Below are 7,351 nucleotides of genomic sequence, written 5' to 3'. Positions count from 1 at the left end.
ATGACCACCCCCTTGGGTCTAGCACCGATTTATTAACATCTGTCACTATTTATAGTTACACATGGTTTTTCTTGTGATGAGACCTTGTAAGATCTACTCTCTTGGCAATAATCGAGTATGCAATACAGTGTCATTAACTATAGTCCTCATGCTGTGCATGCGGTACAAAATAGCTCAAAAAGTATTTTGAAATGACTTTAAACTTGTGGAGGAGTTTCAAAAATTGCTCAGGAAGTTCTTGAATACCATTCGTGAAGCTTCCACTAATGTTAACTTTTACGTGAAATGAATACAGTGATGGAAACTAAAAACGTTGATACAATGTAAAGATTTTGAGCTTCACCAGTATTTTTTCATGAAAATTGAGGCTCGCACAGCTTATTTAGATGTCACATCTAAATAAATAATGTCTCCTCCATTCTGTGGCATTTCCTCAACCATCTTTGTCTTTCATGACCTTGATTACTTTTAAAGAGTATAGATCAGTTCTTTTATAAACCATCGCTCCACTTGAGTCTGTGGTGTGTACTCATGATTAGACTCGGATGATGAATTTGCATTAAGAATATCTCAGAAATGATAGATTCTTCTCGGTCCATCATTGTGGGGGTACACGATGTCAGGATGTCGTGTTACAAGTAATGTTAATCTAACATGGTGTCAGCTAGGTGTCTCCAATGAAAAATTCACAATGTCTCCCTTTGTAATTACTAAAGATCTTGGGGGAGATACTTTGAGACTACACAAATGCCTTATTTTCCCCCAAACCTTTGCCCATTAATTTTAGAAATTATCAGTTGATCCTGCCTGCAGCAACTCTTACTATCTTATTTTAATAGTAACTTCTTAGTTGCTTCCTTCCATCTATATTTATTGGTTGGAATTTTTCTGTAAGAACATCTGTTTGTTCTCCTCCATCGACTTATTGGTTCAATTATTTATTGGTATCATTATGGACCCATGAACACTTATTATAATCCAGTGCTGTCATTGTATATTTTGTCATCAGATTGTTCCTCTTTGACTACTGGAGGATAGCCGTGTCCTTTCTTATGCCTCCATCACTATTTTGGAGCCCTTCTCTACTTCCTGGCACCTTGAGATGCTACAGATTCATATTTTATTTTCTCTATAATAGTCCTGGAATCGATCATGTCTCCAAGAAGTCCTGGTTCCTTTTATTGGAGAATAATGGAACCCAAGACCTGGGTGCCTAGGTGTGCTTATCAACCCTCGAGTGTCATAGTGTCTGGGCCTTCTCAGAAGACCAAGCTAGGAAATACACTAACTCATGCGTATATAATTTATTTCTGAGTATATCAGAAATTCATCCACCTATCTGGGTGCATATTTAAAAGCCATGAATTCCTACTAGTACCTCTAATTTCTTTTTCTTTAGTACCTCCAATTTCAATCCAAAATCTTAGGGTTCATTAAGCCTCCCTTCTTTCCTTATTTTTAACTTCCTTTCTGTCATGATGAGAAACCTGGCTGTCATTATTTACAATGTACTTACCTATTTTCTCAAGCCTGGTATAAACATACAAAGTTGTCACCAAATTGCTTCTTTCTCTTTCCTAGGAGTTCCAGGGAAAGTTCCAAGATGGGTTCTATGGGCACTCCCAGAAATTTAGAGTCCAATTACCACAAGATAGGGAAATGATTCTGGGCAAGTTAGAACCAAGATGTCCACTGCTCCATCAAGTGGGACAATAGTGACACAATGTCAATACTGGGAAGTGTCAGGGGTGGGGGAGTGAAGTGTAGATGTACTGCATAGATGCAGACGACTACCAAAAGGTGAGGGTTTTGTTTTTGTTTTTTTAAGTATGTACAGTTGATAGGAACAGGAATATCGCTCCGATTTAATAAGAGTTATTGCCCGGCTTGTTGGCTTGACCTAATTTAAGAAGAAATAAAGAGAAGCTTGATCAATATCATGCTTTTTGTCCAATTTTGTGCAGAAATTCCCTGACATGGCCTCTAGATTCTCCTTGCTTCCAACAGGCTACTCTACCCAAGATTGGAGCAGCTGCCACAAGGATGCCCCGTGAGATTGGCGAAGCCAGTCAAGTCCTCTTGAATTGCTGCCTGCAGATGTTGAGATCATTCTTTTGTGTATGTTACTGAGCAACGGCTATAACTTACAGCTTCTATACAGTAGGAGAACTTCAAAATTCAAACTGTCTTTGCAAAATTGAAAAGCCACAGACAACTTTTGAGTAAGATGTAGAGCATTTTGTTTTGTTTTGTTTTGTTTTTTAAAGATCCAGAGTTAATGATTGCTATTAAGTCCTGCGCTGTGAGTTTGTTCTAAATCTTTCCTTCAGGCCAGACCTTTTTGGGTTTTGCTTGCTCTGGTGTCCAGGCCTGAAAAGAAACCGGTGCCTGTCCTGAGTTGGAGAGGGAGAGTGCGCTCTAGGGACAAACACGGGGCGCTGCTAGCCTTGTTCTAGGCAGTGCTAATATTTTCCTTGCTGTGCTTGGTAACCAGACTGCTTCCTCTTTTACTGACTTTTGTCTTATTAATGCTTCACTTGTATAAAAACCTCTTTAATAAAACACTGCACTTCATTAATCTAGCATTCTGCTAAAAATCACATTTTAACAAGACTTTCTATCTCCCAGTCTCTCTTAGAAGTCAACTGTCTCTTTCAAGGGGCTTGGCCCTTTTCCCTCTTCTGAGTTGTTAGGATGTGTCTACCACAGAATACAACGGTTTTTATGCAACTGCCCAGCGGCTTAATCACAATATAAGCACAACATTACTAATCTGAACAATCTATATGGACGACAATTCATTGAAATAACTCTCAATTAACAACCTAATTGTCATTTATACGTTGCCAACATTAAAATAGGCAATTGTTACTTCTATCAGGCTTTTGTGCTATTTTTCCCCGTTCTCTTCACAGGGTGTGGATTTAGGGCAGGGACCTGGGTTGAAAACATTAAACTATCCACCAGGTTACTTGTTGTTCCAATCATGGGATCACCTTTCGTATAGTTGTTCTGAAGTAGAACAGTGGTGCTAGTCATAAAATTTCATGCCAGGTTTGGCAGGTCAACCTTGCTTTGGTTCTGAAGTGTCTATAGCATCAAATGCGTTGCCGGGTCTAGATTCCGTCTCATCAGGGGCTATTGTAGACAGAGCATGAGGTGTGGGTTTCCTTCTACTTTGTTCCAACAAGCTCATGTCAAAGAAGAAAACCTGGCCTCTGGTCGAAGGCAGAGTCTGCTTGTGCTAATGCAGCTGAAAAGAGATTAGTCCAGCATCCTCAGGATAATGACCTCCGTGTTCTCCTCCCCACTATTGCACCAGAGAGACCCGAGCGTCTCTAAGGCAGATGTAAAAATAGCACAAGGACAAGAATCAGGACTTGGTGGCAGAAGGGCACTGTGAGGATCAAAAGTACCACCACCTCCTTATGTGTTGCCTATCTCTGTCTCTTGGAAGAAGACTGGTGTCAGGGTGCAACCCGGTTCCTGGTCATGCAGGAACACCTTCAGGAAGAGTCACCTAAAAGTAAGACCCCCAACTTGTCCCCCAACTTGACCCCCAACTTCATGGTGAAGTGATTTCTAGCAAAGCTCTGGAACTAGCTAAAAGAAAAATAAGGAATATAAATCCAACTGCCTCTTTTGCCCTGGGCCAATTCATCTGCACATCATCACCTGGTGGTACTTCTCCTTTTGAAGACAAAAGTTTGAGTTGGAGCTTAGGACAGTATTCACTCCCTCCTTGGGGAGCACCACAGGAGAGTGGAAAAACAGGTTTTTGAGCCAGACCCCAGGTATCGGAATAGGAGCACTGGAGCTATTGCAGGGGGTGAACCAGGTTCCTTTCTTGGATCTTTCATTTCTTGCCTCTAAAAGGCTGAGAATCAGTCCACTTTGCACGGTTGTTTAGGAGCTTAAGGGCACTGTGGTGCTTACAATGGCTGGTTGCTGTTAAAGAGACCGTGACAGAGACACTTCTACTGACGTAAAAATATTTAAGTCAAATTAATGAAGTTGCTTTGCTTCCTTGATCTTAATGAAAGGGAATTTAAATTCTTAAATCTTTGAAATCATCAGCGAATGTTTACATTCTAGAACTCACTTCTGAAATTCAGTGGGCTATTACTGTTACTACTGTGCATAATGACTTCATTAGTCATCAGCTTCTGAACCAAGCCTTTCTGTGCAGCTGGCTAGGTGCTGTTGGTAAGGGAGCCAGTTTTGCAAATCGACTGACGGGTACCTATGGCATTTAATAACAATACAGCCAATATCCTTTGTCTTCCCTCCTGGTTATATCATTTGATTGTGTATAGCACAGTCAGTGTTCCAAAGGCAGCAAGAACTCTGTTATCCTGATTTAACAATCATGTCTTGGGGAAGATATAGCTCTGCTTTTTAAGGTCATTGGTTTATGGTTGGGGTTGGGGTGCTCATTTGGTTCCAAAGAACAAGGTTTCCATTTATTTAATATTTTGCCTATTTTTCTTCCCTAAGTGCTTCCCCGAAGCCATCAGGTCGTTGTGCTTGTCACTGAGTGCTCTGGTGATTCTCTGGGCCAGGCCGCAGGCTTCTCCAGCTGTGCGGAGATGGGCTTCACCTTGTGGCTCCGCCCCTCCGAGGCTGCGTCTGCTGCTTGGAAGAACCGTGGAGTCTGGCGATCGGGAACGTCTCATTGCACCCCTTTTCCACACCATCTGTCTGACCTGGACCCATTCCAAACACTACGGCGTTACTGGCAGACTGGTCTTCCTGCTGCAGAAGTTTTGTAATCTGCTAATTGACAGGGTAAGGAAAATTTGTATTTGGGTTACAGCTGAAAAGTTGGATGTTTCTTTGATGGGGCTTTAAATACTGACATATGCTGCATTGGTTTTTGATTTTAGGCATCTCGTTTGTGCACGATCACGCGCTCTCCCCTGTGTTCTCTGCCTCATTGAGAATATGGCATCCTCGGAGAAGAACACCGATACGATCTACCAGAGCATTATCCTCTACTTAGTTTACTCATTAAGCAACGATTTTATTATTATTATCTCTTTGTAGCATGAGACAGATGGCAAAGAAGGAGTTTGCTTTACTGAACAAGACGGAGCGCTGGGCACGGCAAATCTCCTGGATGGTTAATATCTCCGGTCGTCATTGCGCCCTAATGAGCGTGTTTGCTTTTGGGTAAGGCCCGGTCCCACACTCAGCTCTTAATTCAAGTGCAAAGTTGTTATCGATACTCTTTTTCGTGCACATAGGCTAAGGGGAGAAGAACCCTAGAGAAGGAACTATCATGAAAAATGTGCTGTTCAAGTTTACATTTGTGGTCGCCCTCATCTTGCAATTGTGCTGTAAATCTCAGTGTCAGCAAGGGGGGTCGTGGGCAATGATCAGACCCATGTCCTTGGAAGGTGGTCCTCCCTACGCAGGGGCTACAGGCACATGTTGAGGGTACCTCACGAGTGCGGGGGGAGGGGTATCCTGAGACTCTGGCCTCCGCAGACCCCTCTCGGCCATACCCCTGGACCTGCGCTGAGCAGCGCTCGGCATGGGGAAAGATGAGAACGAAAGAGGACTTCTGCTCTACCTTTGAAAACTTCAAAGAAACCCTTCCCAATCTGGTTCTGATGATCCAGGTCTCAGTGCAAAATCATACATAAAGATCTGAAATCTGCACACTGATCAGAAATCGTTTTTGGAAATTCAGATTTAATCCCATGAGCCAAATGATCACTACCAACAGCGATCAGGGAAAACCAAAGTCCACAGCAAATTTTAATTTGGCAAATGCATAAAATGTTCAAAAGAGCAGAGGTCTCATTTACATTCCTCCCGCTCATATGGGATTTTCTTCTATATTAGTAATTAAAGGGTGCAGGCTCTAGAGTGCAACTATATCACATAATAGCCATCGGGGACACACTAACAACTTCCTTGAAGTAACGCACACTAGGGTGTTTATGGTTCAGTGTCACATAGACTCTCTTTGATCTAAATTAGGATTCATTGGCAAACTCACAATAGGCTCCACATGTACCCCTCTCAACCTCTTTCTTTTAATCATGGAAATTAGAGATGGAAAATACCCATTAAGTCACTTAGTCCACTTCCCTGCCAGGGTGAAATTGTTGCCTGTGATACATGGGTAGTGCTTGGTCCAGCTTAAATTTAAAGGTCTCAGGGGGATACACAGGCTCCTGATTTTATATTTTTTCCCTTTTTACTTAAAATTCAGAGTTGGGGGGGGAATATAAAACAGAGGAAGAGATTTCCTCCCCTCCTCCTGCTTTGGAGGTAACGTTGGTGGGTTGAGAACGTGCTCACGCGGTGTCGGCTTTCTGGAAACCACACCTTTTGCTGTGGCAATTTCGTTACTCGTAAAGGTACACAGGTACATCCAGACCCGTCCCCAACATGTTGTACTCTTCAGCTCCACAGAGCTATCCAGATTCCCCGACTTTCCTGTAACCTGGAGCCAGCGAGCACCCCAGGTTGGCTGGGGGTGGTGAGGCCCAGCAAGGGAGGACCCATCTACTTCGGGGTCTCTGGTTGATTCGTTAGAAAGCGCATGGGCCCCCCTGGTTGGAGTGTGATGTCTCCGACGCGGTGTGAGCTCGCGAAGGGAACGCTGCGTGTGTTATGCTGGTGAGGTGACCCGTGGAGGTATTTTCATACTTTGCGCATCTGGCATCTGCGAGAGGAGAAATGTGCGCTGTTGCACAATGAGTTTGGTCCCTGCCGTGTGTTCAGCAGCGGAAGAGTGTCCCTCAGCATCTGGCCACTTCTCTGGCTGTCGCAGTCGGTTGGGTGGGAAAGCAGACAAGACCCCAGGGGCCGCCTCCCCCGTGTCTCTCCATGGGACACACGGTGGCGGTGGCGGTGGTGGTGGTGGTGGTGAGACTTGCAGGAGGAGCCGGTGCCTGTGACCCCGTTTGCATTTGGGGTGTCTCTCAGAGGCTGCTTTCGTGGTCACCAGCTGGCCCGCCGTGCCTAAGTCAGGAGAATCTGGCACTGAGCCTCCAGCTCCGGAGGCAGATGCGTGACAGCGTGATTACCCACATCACTAGGTGGAAGCCCCCCGCCCTCCCTGTCCAAATTCACTGCAAGTTTCATGAAATAGTTCACTTTCCCAGCACGTCTGAAGGAGGATCAGGTTTGCAAAGCCTGCTGTGCCACCGCGTCCCAGGAGGATCCCTCCGGGGCCTTCTAGGACACCGAGAGTGTTGGCCTGTCACCGAGCGATTTCCAGGGCTTCGGCAAAGGACCACGTGCTCCCGGGATGGTTCTTACTTTAAATACCTCTGAGTGGTAATTGATAATGGGTCTTTGAATGGGGGAAAAAACAAAAAAACAAAAAGGATCA

General features: G+C 44.3%; 1 long non-coding RNA gene across 1 annotated transcript; it reads left to right on the top strand.

Annotated features, from left to right (window-relative positions):
• Positions 1–4,501: 4,501 nt before the first annotated feature.
• LOC125754428 (uncharacterized) lies at positions 4,502–5,104 on the top strand. Its single transcript, XR_007408617.1, has 2 exons — positions 4,502–4,788; positions 4,887–5,104. It is a non-coding gene; the product is annotated as an uncharacterized LOC125754428 (long non-coding RNA).
• Positions 5,105–7,351: the final 2,247 nt, after the last annotated feature.

Source organism: Canis lupus, chromosome 36 (assembly GCF_003254725.2).
Source record: "Canis lupus dingo isolate Sandy chromosome 36, ASM325472v2, whole genome shotgun sequence".
Classification (NCBI taxonomy): Eukaryota; Metazoa; Chordata; class Mammalia; order Carnivora; family Canidae; genus Canis; species Canis lupus.
The sequence above is the reverse complement of the archived record's forward strand: the minus strand, read 5'-3'. Positions and strand labels throughout refer to the sequence as shown.